The 22,643-nt window shown below is 38.2% G+C and overlaps 1 protein-coding gene across 1 annotated transcript in view; it reads right to left on the bottom strand.

The window, feature by feature from the left end:
• LRMDA (leucine rich melanocyte differentiation associated) overlaps nt 1–22,643 on the bottom strand; it is a 1,350,008-nt gene that overhangs the window by 774,080 nt on the left and 553,285 nt on the right. The gene's annotated exons all lie outside the window — the stretch shown is intronic.

Genomic DNA, 22,643 nt, shown 5'->3' with positions numbered 1-22,643 from the left:
TATCTGTTAGCATCGTAACAGGATCATGCTGTACTGCATTGTGAAACTGCCAATTAAAAGGAGACCCAGTGACTCACATTTAAGAACTCTGCACAGCCATCACCTACCCTTTAATGACAGCTATCTGTGTGCTTAACTGCAGGCTCATAAACAAAGACTAGGCCTGTCAAAATAGCCCTGAGAAAATAAAAGTCTTCAAGCAGCTTGAGGAAGGTCAGGATCCCTTCTCATGCTTCCAATTGAACAACAAATGCCTAACTATGAAAGGTTTGATGAGTCTAGGACACCTGGCTACAGTTTGAATACTTACACGTACACAATGTAGGTATACATACACACATAAATTTAATTTGGTAAATAATGCAATCATTAAGGTAAATAGATCATGGGATGGGGTTAAGAGAACCTTCTTTTGCTGTCTTCTCTACTGTACACACACAGGAGACAAGCATCTATTGTTCCTTACTGCTGGAACTTGTAAATGCAGAGAAATTGTCATCATTAAATTGAAGATAATGATTTCTCTCCTTTCCTCTCTTGCTCCTTTGGCTCCTTCTGACACATACCTTGGAAATGTCAACACAGAAAGATGTCCCAAAGACCAATGGGCAGAAAGTTCTGATTACCAGTTAAAAATAAAAATCCATCCTGTTATGTCGAACACTTACCTCTACAATAAAATGAAATTATAATTGCTTTACAGAGTGACGTGGTGAAGTCAGACCTCAGAATGCCTTATGACTGCAGGAAATCATAACTAAAGACAGAAGCAGACAAAGACTGCCCAGATGGGGATGCCACTCCACAATGTATCATGTTCTAGGCTGAGCTGTTGTGGAACCTAGATGAGCTCTAATTATAGTATCTCAATAGCAGCTCTGCTCTGAGAGGAAACAGAGAAACCATTCTAGAAAATCCAGTCCCTGGCCTTTGTCATTGGCCAGGGCACACATTAGGATTAGACAAGGCTATACAGACCCTTGTAGAAAAATGGCAAAGAAACATACTACAACTCCAGGTTGCTACTGATTTGGAAGGGTGGACCAGTAGGTTTTCCTTTGCAGGAATTGGTAACTGAAGCCTTTTGAGATGAAATAGAAAGGCCTGACTATGAGGGTTAGCAGTAATATCTTCTGAACTAGCAAGGGGAGGGAAGAGTTTTCTGAACTATGGGATTCTGAATGAGGCCCCATTGTCAGTGGGATAGGAGGGGCTTTCCATGGGCTACAAGGACTGTTTGGCCTTGAGCATTAGTTATGTTATGTAAATTACATTTAATGAAAGTGCAGCCTTGGTCCATAAAAACTTAACAATGCATTTGTCTTCATTTGAGTGGTCCCTCAGCAGTTACCTCCTCCCTTTACAGGACATAATAACTGGGCTTTGATAGCATGTCCCCGTCCTCCAAAGCCACAATAAAGAATACATGGGAAGGAAGGGAGGGAGGAGGAAACAGTTCAACAAGACAAACACATTTCACAATGGAAATGTCCCACATTTCCAGGTAAGCAAGTTATGTGAGTGAGCTCAACCAGGCACATGAGAAAGACAGTAAAGCAGATGTGTGCATCTGGGCCAGGTGATTACCTCTGGAGGCCAGATGGTTTCAACAGGCTCTGCCCATCTCCTCCTTCCAAATATTTCCTTCCACAAAATTCAGGTCAAAAGAAAACATCAGAACTTTATTTTGCATCCCTAGAAGCTGGCCGTCATCATTCCTTTACTCAACAAGCACTTACTGAGTGCGATCTCTTACATGTACAGCCATCATTCTAAGTAGAGAGACTTTTTCTTGACCCACCATTTTGGCCATGATGCTTCTATTAATTCAACGTAAGCTTACGTTGCCTTTTTTGGCCTCCATGTTGTATAGCTAACAAAGTTCATTTACAATCCACTAAAACCTCCAGATCATTTTTATATGAACTGTGCTTTAGCCATGTTTCCTCCTTCTTGTATTTGTACAGTTGAGTTTTTGAACCCAACTCTAGGGTTTGACATTCATCCCTTCCAAATTTCATCTTATTATACTCAGCTCATTGTTCTAGTTTGTCGAGGTAGTTTTTGGATCTTGACTCTATCAACCCATATTTTAGCTGTTCCTCCCAGAATCATGCCATCAGCAAATTTTTTAAAGATGCCATCAAACTTTTAATCAAAATCACTGATGAAAATGTTGAACACAATGCAAGTAACGGTAGATTCCTGTCATACTGCCCTAGCAAGAAACCTTCCTCCAGGACGTATCCATTCTTTTTAGCAGCTTCAAGTCATGTAACTTGTCCCCAGGGACATAGCAACAGTCTATCGCCTTGCTGAAATACAAGGACAACGTCTTTTCTAGTTCCTGTCCCCTACCCACTTTATTCTGGTGTCCTTTCCCCCAAAATTTCTTGTCATTAAGTATTTATTTGCATTTATACTCTTTAAATATATTCTGTATGTATATATACATATGTTCTTGTCCCTCCCATATGAATATGTATTGTTTAATTCATTGTATTTCTATCTGTAGCACCTAGCACATAGCAAGTGTTTAAGAAATATTTGTTAATTGACTGAATGCCACAATGTTATCAAATGCTCAATGGGCTTAGTCTGTCAAAACTTGTTAAAAGACCAATCCACCTTGGCTTATAGTGATCACCCCTTTGATTTCTATTTTAATACATTCTATCATTTTTCCAAGCAATAAAGTCAAGTTCATTGACCCCCAAGTTGAGAAATTTATTTTCTTTTCCTTTTTGAAAATGGGTCAACATTTGGCCATCACCTCAAGGCTTATAATACATCTTTAGTTCTTTGTTTTGTTTTGTTTTCCCACATCCCAAGTTTTATTGGTATTTATTTGTTCATATCACCTTAGTGATCTGAACTTATGGAGGACATGTTACATAGTAATGTCTAACCTTCTCACTTACCTTCAGTTTTAATTCCCCACTAACTATGTTTGTCCTATCCTTCTCAGCCTGAATTGTATCTTTTTAGGCAGTAGATGCTAGGATGAAATCAAGATTAAAGATATCCTCACCCTGACCCCTGGAAAAAAATTACCAATAGCAAATAAAACAACCTGACTGTACAAACAAAAGGAAGTAACATGTCTCATTGCAGAACCCCAACCATAGAACATCAAAAAAGCTGAAGTAGCCCAACATATCCATCTCAATCTAGTCACAACCCAAATTTCAATGAATTTGGTTAGTTAGAATCCCTAACAAATGACAACCCAATTTGTTCATCTCACTGAAGAATTGTGTAGACTCTATTTGACCCCTGTTTTTGCAATCTAGTGTATGAATTTTGCTAGCTTTGAAAATGTTTTAGGGCTTACACAGAAATTTATAAAATGCCAGCGTGAAAATTTTAATTGAGTTATTAGCAATATCTCTTCTTTGAATGACCTTTGAGTCCTCCTTATAACATATCACCTCCTTTTACTACCTTCTGGCTGACAGTTTCTAATATATTCCTTCTTGCTGGATGATATCATCTGTCCTTGGATGGAATTAACCAAAGCACTATACATTCAGAAGCTGACATTAATCCACAGCCTTTGATTTTTAACAGTTCCTGGTATAAATATTATGTTTCCATACATTAGGCTTTCTAACAACAGCTCGTGAAAATGTGATGCTATTCCACACACACCAATGACATCTAAACAAAGAAAACCCAGTCATATCATAAATACAGGATTTTGGAGGCCAGAATGCCAGCATTAAGGAAAGAAATATATGATCTAATTAGTTTTACTAATATAGCTCCTCTATCAATTGAGGGCAATATTGCTGGTTTTCATGGCAACTTTGGGTTTCTTTCCAGAATCATACTCATTGTCAAACTGAGTAATAATATCATATTATAAGGATGGATGGCAGCTGAGCTACTCGCCCAAGTAACTTTCTGGAACTCAGTCCCAGAAACATAGAAAGCATAGTCCCAGGTTCTTAGTAACCCTGAAATTTAGCATCATACCAAGAAATGGAAAAAGTAAATCAACATGGCACCTGGATCCAACAGAGGTCCATTCAGCACTGAGAAGCACTGAACAGGGAGATGATAAATAAAACCAAAAAAAGCCCCAAACCCAATGGCTCTTAAGGGTATCAGTGCACACAAATCCCATACACTAGTTGAGAAATTGACTTCATCTAGCCAACAAATAAACAGTGCCTGCCCTACCTCTCAGCCCTACTCTCCTGCGTTTTATTTTCTCCTAGAAACAAACAAGTGAATATCAGAGCACAGACAACAGTTAGCATCTCTGGAGAATGCCTGGGTATTTCTCATCATCACAACCCTATTATTTTGCTTTCTCAAGCAATAATGTCCATTTTAAATGTTAGACTATTGACATAGATACCTACAGTCAGTGCTGGTAATTAAAAGGTTGTTGCATTAATCTGGACTGGTGGAGTCAAGAGATGCCAAGTTAAATAAGCAATATGAAAGGTAAAGGCATATGTAAACAGGGCAACACCAAGACCAAATGGTCAAGTAGTAAGAGATCTTCTGTGGTCTTCTCCCCTTCCCTGGGCAATTCCTCAGGTTTAGCAGTTTTCTCACTCCCTCCCTCCATCCGAAATTTATTGGTCCTTTCTCTCCAGAACGGCTTTGGAGACAGTGGTTTTATATTCAAATCCCAACACTGATGTTTACTATTTGTAAGAACTTGGGCAAGTTATATAATTTTTATGGGCCTCAGTCTCTTTGTTCATAATATAAGGAAATGGAAATTTCTAAAGTCCTCCCAGCTTGAAATCCTATAATCCCATTTCCTTAAAAGAAACTGGGGTTAGCTAATCCCATAAACTAGGGCAAGTTAGGACTCCTTCCAGGAAATGTGATTGTATTTTATCAAGGGTCTTCTAGAAATAATGTCCTAATACAAAGGGATAGCCCTAATAGGGAGAATTTTAGTTATCATGCAAGTAATGGGAATGGAAAAATATTCTGGGTCACAGAGGTCTTTTGGATGCCCTAATATCATATCATATAGATAATAATAGCCTCTTCTGCCTATGAATAAGGGGAGCCTTTGTGAGTCTCAATTTCCCTGGTGCCGCAGAAACCAGTGAATCAATTTGATATTCAAATGGTACCTTGTTATCATGAGATAGGACACTCCTAAGTTCCATGAATGTTGACAAATGATATATCATGATCTTCCGTGCAAGCATAATCTCAATACATTCTAGAACAGAAGCAGTGAGTCCCACCAAAGTCACATGACCATATGCATCACTTCCTAGTTCTCATAACTTCAAATATCTGCCTTTCCCTTCAATTCAAGTAGCATTAATTAAACACCTATTGAGTACCTCTCTCATTCCCCTGTGTCAAATCTATGACCAAGTTCTATTTTACCTTCATGACAACTCTCATATATGCCCCTTCCACTCCCCAATACTCCCACTGCCCTGGTACAGACCCTCCTGGTCTCATGCCTGAACTATTGCAATATTCTGATAATTGTTCTCCCTGCCTCAGGTTTCTACCCAATCCACTCAATCCTCTACTCAATTGTCAAATTGATTGATCTCTCTAAAGTGTAGATGGGATCATGTGTCCTTCCTACTCAGCACTACTTCCTACACCAGTGGATCCCTATCACATCCAAGGTCAAATAGAAAATCCTCTATCTGGCATTCAACATCCTTCCCAACCTGACCCTCTCCTACCTTTCTAGTCTTCTCACATCTTACTCACCCTCATGTACTCTATGACTCAGTGACACTGAGCTGCTGTTCTTTGCACAAGACCCTCCACCTCCAGACTCCAAGAATTTCCACTGACTGTTCTCCCTCATCTCTGCCTTCTGCCTTCCCTGGCTTCTGTCAAACACCAGATAAAATCCTATTTTCTACAAGAAACCATTTTTATCCCCCTTAATGATAATGCCTTTCCTCTGCTGACAATCTCCATTATATGTATATATATATATATATAAATGTGTGTGTGTGTGTGTGTGTGTGTGTGTGTGTACACATCTTACTTGTATATAGTTTAAATGTTGTCTCCCATTAGACTGAGGACAAGGACTATCTTTTGCCTTTCTTTACTTGGCACATAGTAAGCATTTAATAAACTTTTGTTGACTTGATTTCACTTGATCTACTATATGCCAAATATTGTACTAGGCTCTAGGGATACACACACACACACACACACACACACACACAGTTACTACCTTCAGGGAGTTTACATTCCACTGGGGAGATATGTGTATAAAAAGATAAGTAAATATGAAGTATATATAAAGTTATTTCAAGAGAGAAATTGGGAGAGGGCAATCCAGAAAGTGGTCATTTAGGATGCAGCATCTGTATTGTGCTTTGAGGGAAACTATGGATTAATTCAAAACGGGAGGCAGAGGTGAGAAGGAAATACATTCTAGACAACAGAGGCTGACTATATAAAAGCACACAGCTGTGCCTCCAACCCAGGTCCCAACCCCAAAACAGACACTGCCCCGAACAAAGAAAATGCACAGTTAGCTGTCTTAATCTCTGTCTTATTAGCTTTGTAAATGGGGTTTCCAGTCTGTCTCAGCTTGGGAGGGAACAACTTAACCAAAAGATCAGATATCAGTTTAGAAATACATGAGTCTCATCTCGGTCTGAAATGATAATTAGTCACATATATGTTGCCTGCCAATGTTCCTATTCAAAGTATAAATACCACCTGTTCTAAATGAATCACCTTGTTTTAAATATCTATAGACCTTACTTTTACAACCCAATGAAGTCCTAGATATTTCTCCTATCCCAGATTCATAGTGAAAATATTATTATAAATTGATATCCCAAGTAACAAATCTGGCTAAAAACCCAGAAAATTATTCATAATAATGTCCTCAAAAACTCCTGAAAGTTCTTTTTTCTTTTCTTCTTTAAATTTCATCCACTAAGAAGAGTGATTCGGGGCAATAATGTAGAAACAAAGGGGAAGATTAAATACAAATTAAGCTTGCACTGTGTTTTTGCTAGACTAAATTAAAGTGATTGAGCTCACTTTGGTGTAAAGTAAATTTTACAGCTGTTGGAAATGATAGAATGCGAATTGCATTATACCACTTAAATATTTTACAAATAATTGAAATGGCATTCCTATAAGTTATATTTCAATAGTCCTATTCAAACACACTAGATCATAATGACTGCTTGTATGATATTCTCTACACACACACACACACACACACACACACACACACACGTCTTCATGTTTCTTCTACATAAATAAAACTTGGAGGAATTCCCAGCAGGAGCAGGTTAGTGTGTATACCTGGCAGGGTGATGTCAACACAAAGACATCTTCTGTCATGTTGGTTCTAGCCAATTCTAAATGAAATACTGTAAATAAGTAAACATATTCTGGACCTTGACCAGTTATGAACAGAATAGAGAAGACTGTGTATATTCAGCAGTAAAAGTATCTTGCTTCAAAGCATCAGTTATTTAAATACAAGCCAAAATATAAAAGTAAGAATTGGCAGATACGTATCCATGGATACATAACATCTTTGCCCTTTTGCCGTGTGAATTCACAGAGACCTTGATATAACACAGTCCTCAGGGTATCATGAGAAAGGACAGCTAAGATGTGGGGTAAAGTACCCAGAATTGTTTTCTAGACCAAGTGGGTCACAAAATGAGATACATGAGATTTTCTTAAAAGAGTGGCACAGAGAACCTGTGGCCTGTGGACCCCTGGAGTCATAACAATAGGTCCATTTCCTTAAATGACGCCATACAATAAATAAGCAAACCTAAGTAGAATGAAGAAACAATATGCTCATATGTAGATGTAGAGTGATTTTCCTAATGTATGTAAATGCTATTGTGATTAACAAAATGAGATTCATGTAAAACATTGCCGACTGTATAGTAGTTTTTGTCATCATGGATTTTCTCAATCAACAGCCATGGGAGGAAGGAGTGGGATCTTCATACACAAAAAAAAAAAACACCGAGAACCACCAGGGCTAGAGCTAGCAAATTTGGTCCAGGAATAATCAGCATGAATCTTGCCCTTAAATCAACTTAGAAGAATCAGTTCATTTTGAGAAGTGGGACAGAGACCCTGAGACAACAGTCTATGGGAGAAAAGACAGATAACTTGGAACACTGCAAAGACTCTGTTCAGCAAGACCACTGCTCAGGGTGGAGAAAGGAGCATGGAGAAGGGCATGGAAAACATTTCTAAGCATTTTCTAGTTTGGCTAATTATTCTTGTTCATTATGTGCTAAATTTGACTGTTTCTAAACTGCCCGAGGACAGCAGGCACTGTCAGTCCCCTCCATATTTCTGTGCCTTGGAACAAAGCCCTGGTTTCTCTGCCCTAGTTATGTCTCTAGCACCCACACCATCCAAACAATGCTTAGGGGTATTAAGTCAGATTCTCCCAGACCCTAAACTACTGTCCAGAAATAAATTTAGCACTTTGGCTCCCTCGCTAATTTTGGTGGCTAATTGACTTTCAAGTAAGAGTTAACACCATGGGAGAGTCTAAATATTGGCATCATTTTATACAAGGGTAAAAAAAGTTTTACTTTTAAGGAAAATTCCCTCTAGGGCAGGATAAAATACAAAACTTAACAGTTCTATGGCAAGTCTTCAGAGACTTTTCTCATAGTCTGGGGAGAAAAAAATTGAAAGTAGATTACTCCAGAGCCCTGAGGATTTCTCTCCACCTCCAAGTAAACAAGTTCAACTCTTCAGGGTTCAGAAGGACACTATGTCCCTATATTCTTAAACTGTAGAAAGTAGACCAAACCTGGAAGAATCCAAAGTGACTTCCTAGGATGCAACCTTAGAAAGAATAATCACTTAGTTATTCTCACAGCTGCCTAATGCTAAGACAAGCCCAGAGGAGGCAAGGCAAGGATATATCACTTCTAACTAGAGGAGGAAAAAAAATCACAATCCCTTCCCTGGTGGAACTAAGCCATTCTACCGGGTCAGATATCACCTTGGTAAGTAGGAAGGGATGGCAAGGGTTGGGTGAGCTAAGGAAAGAAAAATAATAAAACCATAAGAAGTGCTAAGAAATTTAATTGTCATGTGCTCCTAATGGGTCCATCTATAAATTAAGAACAGGAAATATTTACTGAACTCTTACTACGTATAAGCTGCTTAGACAGGCTCATGGTAGACAAAATGTATAGAAAACCCAATACCTGCCTTTGAGGAACTTAGAATACAGATAGGGAAATAGGTTACACATTTACACATTGAAAATGCATTTCATTTCTCTTGGTCTTAAATTCTACATTTTTGAAATGAGAAATTTGGATTAAATGATTCCAATGGTCTCTAAAATACCAGAAATTTATCTATGACTTCTGTAGCTGAGATAACTAGCAATAAAAGAGGATATATTCTATTGACCCAGCGAACAGTTCGGACAATAGAGGTTATAGGAATGCACAGCAGATCCTGCCTCATTACCATGATGATGGGTCCCGTGGCTCTTAGAACCCCCTTAAATCCAGTTTTACATCCCAATTGATAACAGCCTCGTGGATAAATGGAGGAAAACCAAAATGATGCCTAGAGTTCATTCCTCAAGGACCTGGGGACTCTTAGAATGAGAAAGAAAAGCCTGGAAGGAAGGAAGAGGGCAAAATTGCCTCCGAGTATCTGCGGGGTTGTCCTTCAGAGAACACAGACGGGTCTTGTTTGACCTTAGAGAACAGCACTAGGAAAAATAGGTAGAAAGTGCCAAGAGGCAGATGTTTGTTTGAGGCCAGGAAAAACAATTAGAATGCTCTAGTGATGGAATGGGATGCCTTGGGAGGTTGCTTATATCTCCTCCTGTCTGGCAGGTATACCATAAAGGGTGGGGGTGGAGGCCATCTCCAGTAGTCTTGATCTATGCCTTGTCCCTGGACCCAGATGTCTCTGGAGGAGGAGAGACTGGTGACTTTGCAAAGTCCTTCTTCACTTAATTCCAATTCACTTGCAAGTCATGTCATCACCTTCCTGAAGTCAGAACAAAAGACAAACAACTAGAGGAAGGATTGAGGAAGCAGATTGGATGGCTACTGAGGTCTCCTTTATTTCTGAAATTCTGCAGGGTTCTGAAGTGTCTGACTTGCTTCTTGGAGAAAGGGATCAGGAGAAGGGTTAAGAAGAGTGACTGATGAAAGAAAAGAAAGATGAGTGGTGCCAGCCCCTTGATCACTGGCTCCATCAACTGTGACATGAACCACAATCAAGGGTATAACTAGGTCACAAAGTATGACCACCCCCTCACAACATGGCTGTGATCCTGGTCCCAGGTAGTACCTATTAAGACAACAAGAAGAAGGAATGAAAGGGGCTAATGAACAGAATGGAGTGGCTTGAATATCTAGGGAATTTTTAGCAAGAACACCTTCAAATAATTAGTATCCTGTAGGGGACAAGTCAGAAGGCCTGAGAAATCTAGTTATGCTAGTTTATATCTATAGACCACATTAGGCATGAAAGGGCTTTATATAACATCAGCCAATTTGGTTCTCACCTCGGCCCTGTGAGGTAAGTTTTCTAAGAGGCATCTTTTCTCCCTATAATGCCTTGACAGTGATTTGTTTCCAAATTGCAGCTGGAAGGTGAAAATTAATTCTACCAAGAAATTCACAAGACAGAATTTGACCTAGGCAGTTCCTGTGTGTCTGGTATCCAAATAAATGGAAAACTCAAATAACTGTCTGACATTATATGTAGTATTCCACAGCTATGGACTCCCCACCCTCTGTAAAGGAATTGGGGGAAGTGTCTTCTCACAGCTTTTCTCTGGAATCAGGTTTGTTCTTTGTAATTTCACAGCATTCATTTCTGATGGTTTTGTGGTTGATATTCTCCCATTTACATCATTATAGTCATTGTGTGTTTTGTTTTCCTGTCTGATTTGTTTTCCTATGTGATCATACACATACATATCATGTCCAGGAAAATGGGAACATTCACGATAATGATCCTGGGGAGCCTTCTGAGAAGCAATGAACTAATGCTTTGGTCATTGGTAATCCATGCAGATCTGTGATTTCATTGGTTCAGGGAACTTCTGGTATTAAAAAAAAAAAACTCTTTCCACCAAGGTAGACTGACAGCTCTCCTATAACTTATAGCCTTAGAGTATTGCCTTAGGGAAAGAGGAGGGAATATTGAGAGGTCAAGTAACTTGCCTAACAATGCACAAGTATGGGTCAGAAATAGAAGCAGAACCCAGGACTTTTTGACTCTTAGACCAGCCCTTAGTGAATGATTATTCAACTAGGGCACTCTAATGATAATCACAATTATTATTAATAATAACTAACATTTATATAGCTATGTGCCAGGCACTTGGACCCTTTGCAATTTGCAACCTCATTTGATCTTCACAACCCTGGGAGATAGACGCTATTATTATTCCCATTTTACAAAGGAGGCAAACAGCATCACACAGCCAGTAAGTATCAGAGGTCGAATTAGAATTCAGAAAGAAGAGCCTTCCTGACTCCAGAGCCAGTTAAGTAAGTGTCTAAGGCCATATTTGAATTCAGGTCTTCCCAACTCTAAGCCCAGCACTATCTCCACTAGATGCCTCTAGTTAAAGGTTCTAAATAAATGGCAATTTATAAAACAGAAAGTTAGCCTTCTCAATAGTGCAATCGGGATAGAAAGTCCTATCCCAAGACTTTTAAAATAAAACTAGAGATAGGACAATAAACTTAGAATTTTGTTGCCTTGAGATACAGCATTCATTCAATAGTCCTTAATAGAGTTCCAATTCTTCCTACCTAAATAGCCCTGGATAAAGTCACAAAGTCACATACCCTCTGTGGGCTACAGTTTTCCTCATTTGAAAAATAAGAATAATAAATATTCTAGAATTTCTACCTAAGCATGAGAGATAGCCTGGACTAATAGAAAGTTGTCAAAAGAGTCAGGAAGACCTGAGTTCTAATCTTACCTCTTTTTTTACAAATTAATTTATTTATTTTCCGTTTTCAACATTCACTTCCATAAGATTTTGATTTGCAAATTTTCTCCCCCTCCATCTCTTTCCCCCTCCCCAAGACGGCATGCAATCTGATATAGGCTCTACTTATGCATTCACGTTAAACATATTTTCACATTAGTCATGCTATAAAGAAGAATTAAAACTAATGGAAGGAATCATGAGAAAGAAGAAACAAAACAAAACAGAAAAAAAAGGAGAGCAAATAGGATGCTTCTATCCACATTCAGATTCCAAAGTTCTTTCTCTGAATGTGGACAGCATTTTCCAAACCTGAGTCTTTTGAAGTTGTCTTAGATCTTTGCATTGCTGAGAAGAGCTAAGTCTATCAAGTCAGGCATTGTATAATATGGTTGCTACTGTGTAAAATGCTCTCGTGGTTTTGATCACTTCACTCAGCATCAGTTCATATAAGTCTTTCCGGGTTTTTCTAAAGTTTGCTCACGCTTCATTTCTTATACTACAATAGTCAAATCTCACCTCTACATGCTGGTTTGTAACCTTCGTCAATTCATTTAACCCCTCAGTGACCAGGACAACAATCAAAGACAGATTCTGACATATATCAGTGGAGTAAGTCACAGATCTATACCAAACAAAACAAAGTGAAACTTAACTCAGATGGTTGTTGTTTAGAAACTACTTTAGAAGCAATGAAATACCTATTTGTGTCTACTGGTGGCCATGAGGGAGTAGGGGAGGAAAAACAGGGGGAAAAAAGAAATTTACATGATAACTTTATTATATATTTAAGAGGAATAGTAAGTTGTACAAAACAGATTTGTAGTTTTGTTTGTAATCATCTTTTCTATAATAATGTTGTGGAAATGCTTGATTTAGTCCATAAATTAAAAACAAAACAAATAAATGTGAAAAAAAGAAGCATACTTCAAGTTTAATGTAAGGGAAAGCAGAATAGGTATATGCAATTTATCCATGAACCAAGATAAGAAGATCCTAAGCTGTTGAAAAGTACACTGCTCATAATAAAGATGAAAAAAGGTAAAAAAAAAAATGAAGTATTTTGTGAAAAGACCATAGTTGTGGTCTCCCTTTTGCACTTTTAAGAATGAAGAAACTTGAGGCTATAAAGGTAACTTCCCAGGATCTCAGATTGTAAGAGAGCTCAGAAGTCATTTATTTCAACCTCTACCTGAATGAGAAGACTTTCTACAATATCGTTGCCAACAAATAAAACTAAAAGAAAACAAGATGATTTCTGTTCTGTTCTAACTAGTCTTAAGATCATTCTCCATGACAGATAAAATGGAAACAAATTAAGAGATGCTTAGTCATGTCTTCTTTCCATTATCATTCCTCTCAATGTAGACAGTGTTTTTTCTTTTATCACTCTCTTGTCCCCAGCATAAATTAAAAAGCTAATTTGTGTTGTTTTTAACTTTCACAGTCAACTTTAGCTCATAGTGAGCTTAAGTACTCTTAATGTTATTCTTAGAGGGTTACAATCATACCATCTTTTGTATTGACTCACCATTAGTTGTTCTTGCTTTCACCTTCTACATATATCATTTAAAAAATCAAAGTTGAAGATGAAAGAGGTGTTTCCCCTAAACCTTAAGGGAAAAAAAATATTCTACACCAGACAAAGTAATTAAACCTAACTCCATAAGATAAGAAGACAGAACCAACACAAGGTCAAAATCTCATGAAATAATATTAGAAAGTTTAAATTCAAATTTCCAAACAGTGCAAAAGAATTTCTTTCTTAATTCTCTCACCACAGGGACTACTAGGTCTCACTGCTGCTAGTGCCCATGAGACAAAAGATACTGATAAAGAAAGGGAGGTAACTTGAAGGTAGAGACTGGATAAGGGTAAAAACAGCACAAAGTCAGCTAGAAAAGAAAGTCTTCCATGACCCAATAGGAAGCATTCTAGAAGCCTACCTAGGTTAAGTCTTCTCCCTTAAAATTTACTCTGGGAAGGGACTCAGATGGGTCTCTGCATTTCCCCCTGCCTTGAGAGGAAGCTAAAAATGACCAGCCCAGAAATTAACAGTGGAGTTGGGACTTGTAAAGCTTTAGAAGACGGAAAGAACTAAAGAGCAAAGGAGGAAACAAGAAATAGGCTATAGGGAATATAAGAAAAAGACTGAAAGACCAAAAGACAGTAGGAGATAAGTATAAATGTAGCTCAAAAGCAGATAAACCAACAGAGAATCTCCTAAGAACAAATAGAAAAATGAGTAAAAAATTCAAAGAGAAGCCAGGGCACAGTGAATAACTATTATACTATGAAACAACATTTTCTTTTCAAAAAGAGAATTCTACTATTGTTTCATAAGAAGTTATGAAGAGGGGAGGTGATAGAAGGGAGGGCAGACTGGGAGAAGGGGTAATCAGAATGCATGCCATCTTAGGGTGAGGAGAGGGGAGATATGAGGAGAAAATTCGGAACTCAAAAATGTTGTAGAAATTGATGTTAAAAACTCAAAATTAATTAATTAATTTAAAAAAATAAATGGGATAGCCTTCAGAAACAATGGGAAAAAATATATTGGTAACTTTGAAAAAAGAAATTATAAAGAGGGTGGTTTCACAGAAATTTTGGAAGACTTACATGAACTGATGTAATGAAATGAACAGAACCAGGAAAATCAATTATACAATAAGAACAATGTTGTAATGAGAAATAAGTTTGACAGACTTAGGAAATCTGATCAACATAATGATCAACCACAATTCCAAATGACTCCTGATAGAACCAGCTAATCCTGATTGGCAGAATCAAAATGCAAACTGAGAAGGTTTTTTAGACATGACAAATATAGACGTTACAAGAAGGGTTCTATTTTTTATTCTATATCACTTGGTAGTAGGGTTGGAGAGAGAGAAGACATTTTCAGTGGTTAAAAAAAAATTTTTTAACTATTTTATGGACTACCAAGAGACTATTATGAAATAAAAGCCAGAAATTTCAGAATGGTTCAAAAAAGAAATACAAGTTTTAAAAGAATTTATCAGGAATGAGATTAATTTAGTTCTCAATGCACAATTAAAGATTACATAATAGAAAAATGGAAGGCATTATTGAAATTCTCTCCAAAGGGAAAAAAAGGACTCTGAAGGAAAAAATAACAGAAAAGGGACATAGAAACACAGAAGTAGAAAAAATTTGGCAGAAAAAAAGCAAACACTAACAACCTTAAAAGAATATGTAAATTCTAGGCAAACCAAAACAATTGGCCTTGTGATATGTGATGTCATTTAAAGATTATAGATCCCCTAGAAAAATATGATAAATTTAAAAACCAGAAAACCATACTATGGGAAACAATACAACAAAATTGTCCAGAACTTTTGTTATTTTGAAATTATGATTGGGGAAAGGAAGAGATGGAAAAGAGAATGAGATATATTCCCACCTTGCTGAGTAGAAATGAGGCAACAATTTATTTGTATCTTAATAAGAGTGATGGATATGGGCAAATAAAAATGGAATGAGGGAGGGAGGAGGGCCAGTTGGAGATGGGAGTGTCAGTGATTGTGGCAAGAGACGGAAATATTATAAGTTTAGTTGTATATGTGTGGAGGAGGGAAAGAAAGGCAGGGGGTTTGCACATTAGAATGCCACTTTCCCAGAGAAAAGTTTGCACCTCCCCAGATTGTATTCTATCCTTGTAAAAGAAGTGAATGTGTCCACAGACACCAGGGAGGTAGGAAGAACATAGAACCCAAAATAGAATAACTTGGACTTAGTAGTAATAAGAGATTATGGTTAGGGCAGGAAAGGGCTAAGATTTAAGACTCAAGACTACTTCCATTCACCTTTTCTCCCTTCATGAACTGACATTTCTTTTTTTTTTAATTTTTTTAATGCTTTATTAACTTCTAATTTACATCATTTGTTTCCGCAAGATTTTGAGTTACAAATTTTCTCCCCGTTTTCCCCCCACCCATCCCCCCAAAACAGCAGTCCCACAGGATATCCGCACCTCCAATCTGCTCTCTCCCATATTTTCTCCCATACCCATTTCAACTTTTCCAGTGGATCTCTATGCCTCAGTGCCTGTATATCTTTTTTTTCTTAATAACATGTAAGATGGTATTAATAATAGTATATATATACACACACACACACATATATATATATATATATTTGATTTTAAAACTTTCAATTCCAGATTCATTCCCTCCCCCCCAGCCTGCCCTCCCTTCCATCATCCCCCCTCACATCCCCTTCCCCCCCATTCTCCTGGAGGGTGAGATCCCCTATTTAGTGTGTATTTCCCTCTGTCCTCAAGCCAGATTCAATAGGAATAAGGTTGACCCATTCCCTTTTGCCTTCCTATTCTTCCCCTCTATTGTAACCATTTTCCCTTGCCTCTTCTGTATGAGATAGTTTGCCCTACTCTCTCTCTCCCCATCTCCTCTCATTATATTCCTCTCACCTCTTAATTTCACCTTTTAAGTATCATCCCTTCCTGTTAAATTGGTCCTGTGCCCTCTAGCTATGTATACCTGTAAACGTATATACACACATTCACATATGTATTCATATGCCCACATACCCTCATATAAAGACACACGCACACACACACATATGTATATATATTTCTAATACCTTCAACTACTGAGAAAAGTTTCATAAGTTACAATTATTGTTTTTCCATGTAGGAATGTTAATAGTTCAACTTTGGCCAGGTGGCTCAGCAAGCAAGAGCACCGGCCCCAGTGCCGGGACGACCCAGATCAAATCCGGGCCCAGACACTCAGCACCGCACCCAGAAACAACAACTGGCCGTGTAACCCCGAGCAAGCCACTCAACCCCGATTGCTTTAAATAAAAAAATAGTTCAACTTTGATAAGTTCCTTATGATTTCTTTTCCCTGTTTACCTTCTCATGCTTCTCTTGCTTCTTGTATCTGAATGTCAAATTTTCTATTCAACTCTGGTTTTTTCAGCAAGAATGCTTGAAAGTCCTGTATTCCACTGAATGACCATATTTTCCCCTGAAACATGATACTCAGTTTTGCTGGGTAGGTGACTCTTGGTTTTAATCCCAGCTCCCTTGACCTCCGGAATATCACATTCCAGGCCCTTCAATCCCTCAGTGTAGAAGCTGCCAGATACTGGGTTATCCTGATTGTGTGTCCACAATATTCAAATTGTTTCTTCCTGGCTGCTTGTAATATTCTCTCCTTGATCTGGGAATTTTGGAACCTGGCTATAATATTCCTAGGAGTTTTCTTTTTGGGATCTTTTTCAGGAGGTGATCGGTGGATTCTTTCAACCTCTATTTTGCCCTCTGGTTCTAAAATATCAGGGCAGTTTTCTTTGAGAACTTCTTGGAGGATGCTTTCCAGGCTCTTACTTTGGTCATGGCTCTCAGGCAGTCCAATAATTTTTAAATTATCTCTCCTGGATCTATTTTCCAGGTCAGTGGTTTTTCCCATGAGATATTTCACATTGCCTTCTATTCTTTCATTTGTTTGGATCTGTTTAACAGCATCTTGATTTCTCATAAAGTCATTAGGTTCCATTTGCTCCAATCTAATTCTGAAGCAATGATTCTCCTCAGTGAGCTTTTGAGATTCTTTTTCCATCTGGCAAATTCGACTTTTTAAGGCATTCTTCTCCTCATTGCCTTTTTGAGCCTCCTTTGCCATTTGAGTCAGTCTGTTTTTTAAGGCATTATTTTCTTCAGTCAGGCTGTTGACTCTCATTTCATAATTTTCTTGCATTGTTCTCATTTCTCTTCCCAATTTTTCCTCCACTTCTCTTATCTGCTTCTTAAGGTCCTCTATGGCCTGTAACCAGCTTGTATTTTCCTTTGAAGCTTTTGGTGCAGGAGTACTGACTTCACTGTTTTCCTCCTGTTCCATGCCTTGCTCCTTCTTATCCCCAAAATAGGAGTGTAATGTTGGAATCTTCTGTCTGCTTTGTTTCCTTTGCCTGCTCATTTTGCCACTCAATGATTTGACTTTTGGGCTTTTTGCCACAGTAGGACTCTGCCACCAGACAGGGGAGTTTTCGTCCCAAACGCTGGGGTTTTCTCAGCTGCCGGAGGTATTAGATGGGTGCCCTCTCTGAGGTCTCCACACGCTCTGGCAAGCTGGACAGACACCCCAGGACCTCCACCCTAGACTCAATCCAGATCCAAGCAGGTTAAAGCAAGAGAAATTACCCCTCAGACTGGTTCTTGGTCCCCCTACACTATGCAGGCCAGGAGCTGAAGCCGCCATGTGGCGCTGGCTGGCTGTGCTGGCATCTCAGTGGTTTCTCGCCCTTGGGGTAAAAGCCATGCACTCCCATTTACTGGGTCCCAAAGTCCAGACTGCACTGGCCTCTCACCTTGTCCTTCGCATCTATGTAATGATATATCTGTAAACGGCCACAGCTGCTGCCGATCTGGAGTCCCTCTGGCTGGAGGCTGGTCAGGCCTGCCCTGGGGCTAAAGCCTGGGCATGGTGCTGGGCTCGGCTCCCAGAGCTCTGCGCTGGCCGATTCCTGCTGGTATGCCGGGGTGTCCTCCGTGGGAGGTTAGCTTCTCTGTGTCATTTTGTGGGTTCTGCAGCTCCAAAGTTTGTTTAGAGTCCCCTTTTTACATGGATTGGGGAGGGTGGAAGCTGGAGACGTGGGAGGGTGGTGCTTCTACTCTGCCATCTTGGCTCCGCCCCTCATGAACTGACATTTCTAAGAGTGAAGAACAACAGATGAAAGGAAAGCCATGGTAAGATCCACAGGTGAAATAATAAAGAAATGAAACTGAGAGAGTTCAAATATGATGCTCCAAAAGTTTTACCCTCATAAGGGACACAGAGAGAATAAAGAAATAACAAGTAAATAGAAAAGAGCATTTAGAATAAACTACAGGAGAAAAGAAATGAGGACAAAAGAAAGGAAAACTTCTTGGATAAGGGTGCTTCAGAAAAATATTATTTAAACTAAGAAGTTGGGGGTTGGGGGAGGAAAGATTTTGAACTACACACTTAGCTGTGTGAGGAGGAGGATGTTAAAGAGAGGAGAAAATATATGTGTATACATCTAATATATGTAATATATATAATATATAGTATACACACATATATGCAAAAGAAATGAATGGAGGAAATTTAAAGCTAAGAATCATAACCTTAAGTATAAATGGATTATACAATCCAACTAAATGAAAAACAGCAACAGAATGCATTAATAAACAATTTTGTGCATACAATAAGCACAAATAAAATAATGAAGATAGATACAGAAATATAAATGAAAGGCTGAAACAAAAATTGCTACATATCAAGTGAATCCCCAAAAAAGCAAGAATTGCAATCATTTATCAGAGAAAGCAAAAATTAAAATTCAAAGTGACAAAGATAAATTGGAAAACTGCATTATCCTTAAAGTTACCACCAAAAATAAAATAATATTATTAATAAATGTTTATGTCCCGAATGGCATAGCATTAAATTCACAAGGCAGAAATTAAGTGAAATTTTAAAAGACATAGTAAAAAATAATTATAGGAGACTTAAATGTTGCTTTCTCAGAGCTGGATGACTAACAGAAAGAGAATAAGAAAAATACAGAACTGAACAAATAGATGAGATGTTAGATGTTAAAGATGTAGAGCCTCATAAAAATTTCTCAGCATTACAGGGTCGTTTTAGAAAAAGACATCATGTTCAAGGGCAGAGAGAAATAACAAAGCAGAAAGACTAAATGTACCCTTAACATATCAGAATGTAATAAAAATAGTAACCAATACAGGATACAAAAGAAAAGGATACATACCTTAAATAAAGTAATGACATGTTAAATAATAAATGGGTCAGAGAACATGTTATAGAAATCAGTAAATATGTGAAAATGTTGGAAATTAATGTCTTGAAAATTAGAGGAGAAACAGATAAAGTGAACAAAAAGAAATTCTAAAAATAATAGCTAATCCTTTAAAAATACTAGCAAAATTGATAAACCTTTAGCTACCCTGTTCTAAAAAGAAAGGAAAATTAAGTTGCCAAAATAAAACAAAGCTGTATCTGAAAAAAGAAGGAAAAGAGATTCATTGTAGCATTTTTTTAATGCATAGAAAAGGAGATTAAGAAGGAGATAAAGACAAGTAGGACAGTTTTGAAATATGCATTTAACTGACTGTCTTCTTTACAAAGGGCCAGTGGGTAGAGAGGCAGGCCTGGAGTCAGGAAGGCAGAGTTCAAATCCAGACTTTGACACCAGCTAGTTGTGTGGCCCTGGGCAAGTCATTTAACCCTGTTTGCCTCAGTTTCCTCATCTATAAAATGAACTGGAGAAAGAAATAGAAAAACACTCCAGTATCTTGGCCAAGAAAACCCCAAATGGGGTCAAAAATACTTGGATACAATTGAAATGACTGGACAAGAACAAAAATTCTTTTTTAAAATGCAACCTATATGTAATAGAGGGTCATGCTGTCACATAGAACCTCTTTTTCTGTACTTTTGTGTTTATGGAAACATTCGTATTTGATGATATGTATCGACCAAGAATAATAAAATTAAAATGAAATTTTTAGTAGATACCCCAATCTCAGAAAGCAAGACACCTTCACTGAATCAATTGATCAGCACAGTAAACCAAATCCATCAAGGAATTTTCCTATCATTTAATCACAATGTGTGGACAAGTCTTTAATCAATTTGACAGAACCATGAAACTTTCAGTGCTTGAATAAAAGGCATATGATGCCACATAGGACTAAATGAGACATTCAAGTCACATTTCAAGGTCTATAGGTAAAGAAAGAAGCCAGTTAGGAGGCTGTGCAGTCCCATAGACAGTTCAATGCAGCAGTGAAGGAACTCCCACAAAGTCCCTAAAAAAGAATAATTTGAGAGGAAGTTAAATTGTTCTCTCACCTGTGATTAAAGTCCACTAGAAATGGCAGCAGTGGCTGTAGGCATTAGGGGCGTCTGTGAGATGGACCTGCTAAGGTATGGATCCTTGAAAACCTAGCAGAGAGCTATCCTCAAAGGGAGCTTTAAGTGCACTCCACAAAGAGGGTAAAAGACTTTTGAGTTTGCTCTTTGGCCATACGTGTTCTCTACAATCATCCATCCCTCCACCATGCTCCGCCTGCCCCTTTACCACCATCATCTAACTTTGAGCCCACGGTCACCAGTGACCTCGAGTGTTTATTAGAACAGTTCATCTCCAGTTTTAGGGGAGATGTTTTTGTCTTAATGTTCTTACTATATTTTCTCAGTAAATTAAAAAAACTAATTGAGGCTACTGTCTGATAATTACTGGAATCACCCTGATTGAGGATCATGAGTGACAGTATTGGCAATCCAGTGCCTTGGGGTTATCCTTAGAAGAGACAGAGAGAGATGGAAAGAGAGAGACAGAGACAGAGATAGAGAAAAAGGTAGCGATAGTAGTAGAAGCAGCAGCTACCTTCTGGGGATCCCAACCTTTGAATGTTAGTGCTAGAGAAGTGGCCCCAGAGGAGGCTTCTACCAATGAAATGATCATTTAGTCAGGCAAAGAATTTGTTAGACACTCTACTTTGAGGCAAAGAGAGAACTTCAGCTCACATAAGGAAAGTTGAACTTCCCCTATCATTGTTACATCAAGCACCTGTGTCAGGTCTGTGATCTGACTCACAAGCTCATATATTACCTCCTTCTGCCTGGGTGGTCTACAGTATATTACCACAACAATATCACTTCTGTTTCCTTCTCCTGTAATTCTCATCCAAAGGTCCTCCATAAGGTTTCTCCCTTCCTCCTGTTAATATGCTTGCTCATATGGGCTCTTAAGATCACAGATTTGAAGCCAGAAGGGAATTTGGATGACAACTAGTCCAACCACCTCAATTCACAGATGAGGAAAGATGAGAATTGCTTCTTCATACATAAGGCTATTTGTCATATCTTTGGGGGGGAGGAGGGAAGGAGCAGGAGCAAGGAAGAAAAAAAGAAAAAATTACATGATTTATTATAAAATTAACATCATTATTATGACTTTATTATATATTTTAAAGTAACAGCAAGCTGTACATAATAGAAATTATTTGATTCTCTTTTAATATGGAATGTCTTTCCAGAGACATATTCTAATCTTATGTCTCACCCCATTGAGTGTCATCTAGCTAATTCTATGATGCCAAACTTGTCTCTTTGTGTAAAGATCTCTAATACAGGTTGCTTATTATTCATACTTTGTGCATCTGTGTATAACTATCTGACACCAGGGGTTTGGTGGCTGGTTCTTTTCTGGGATGTTGTTTTTTGCAAATGCCTCTGTGTTTTTGCTGCTTTTCTTCTTCCCACACAATAGCTACTCTTTCTGGGCAGCTAGACATAGTGGGTTAGAGCACTGGAAGATCTGAGTTCCAATCCTGCCTTAGACACTTACTAGCTACATCCCATCCTCTGTATCTTTGCCTGTCCAATGGAAATACTAACAGCTCTTCTATTAATGTGATTGTTGAGAAAATCAATAAGATAGTATATGTAAAGTGTTTTTTACAAACTTTAAGGTACTCTGGAAGTGTTAGCTAATATTACAGCATCCGGGTTGCCTGGTTTTTCTTCCCCTCTTCTGTGCAGAGAATCACCAGGGGACTTCCACATTCCAGGACACTCCTTACTTTCTCTTAGTTACATTCACAATTTCTCTCTCTCTCTCTCTCTCTCTCTCTCTCTCTCTCTCTCTCTCT

The sequence above is a fragment of the Petaurus breviceps genome, unplaced genomic scaffold (assembly GCF_028583685.1).
Source record: "Petaurus breviceps papuanus isolate PSGF00001 unplaced genomic scaffold, PetGlider_PUasm1.0 90762, whole genome shotgun sequence".
Lineage (NCBI taxonomy): Eukaryota > Metazoa > Chordata > Mammalia > Diprotodontia > Petauridae > Petaurus > Petaurus breviceps.
The sequence above is the reverse complement of the archived record's forward strand: the minus strand, read 5'-3'. Positions and strand labels throughout refer to the sequence as shown.